Source organism: Galeopterus variegatus, unplaced genomic scaffold (assembly GCF_000696425.1).
Source record: "Galeopterus variegatus unplaced genomic scaffold, G_variegatus-3.0.2 Scaffold2726, whole genome shotgun sequence".
NCBI classification, from domain to species: Eukaryota; Metazoa; Chordata; class Mammalia; order Dermoptera; family Cynocephalidae; genus Galeopterus; species Galeopterus variegatus.
The window spans coordinates 114,157-115,024 of NW_007728837.1; positions in this window are offsets into that span (position 1 = coordinate 114,157).

Below are 868 nucleotides of genomic sequence, written 5' to 3' on the forward strand. Positions count from 1 at the left end.
GGGGGGGGGGGGGGGGGGGGGGGGGGGGGGGGGGGGGGGGGGGGGGGGGGGGGGGGGGGGGGGGGGGGGGGGGGGGGGGGGGGGGGGGGGGGGGGGGACATAAAGGCCAGGCCCACGAAAAGAAGAGCCTTGGGGTGTCCGGAGTGAGTTCCCATTCCACGCCCACGCTTCCGGACCCACAGGATATCAGGGCTGGAGCGAACCTTGGAAATCCTGTGGTTAAGTCCAGTCTCCTTATTCTATAGATGAGGAAACGGGGGCTCCAGAAAGGAGACGGGATTTATCGTGTGGCCTTAGGCGCCCTTGTCCTCCTCCCTCCACCCAGGCTGTCCTTTCCAATTCCAGGAGGGGCAGGGCGAGGGGCAGGCCATTCTCCCGGGGAACGCAGTACATGGCTAAACGTCCCCTAGTCCTCCTTGAGGCTGTCCCGCCCGGGCCCATAAGACGCCGCCGCCGCTGCGCGCGGCCCCCCGCAGGCCCGACCGCCCGGTCCTCTCCGCAGGTGGCGCCGGCCGGCCCGGCCTTCCCCGCACGGACGACGCTCGCGCGACCGTCGGGAACCGGGGCGCATGGGTCCGCGGTGCCAGAGCCGGGCACGCGGCTGTGCGGACTGCCCGGCCGGCGGCGAGAGCCCGCCCCGCCCACAACCGGCTCCCCAATAGCTGGCCCGGCAGGCTCTGCCCCCGCCCCGCGCGCGATAGGTCCCCGCGGCCCGGAGCCGGCTCCGCATTGGCCTACCTGGGAAGCCCCGCCCCTCCACAGGCGCGGGGCTTGGTGGGCGCCTCGCCCTCACCGGCGAATGCGGCTCCTTCCAAGCAGGCCGCCGGCGTCGCCAGCTGTAACCGCCCAAGCGGCTGCTCACCCGCCA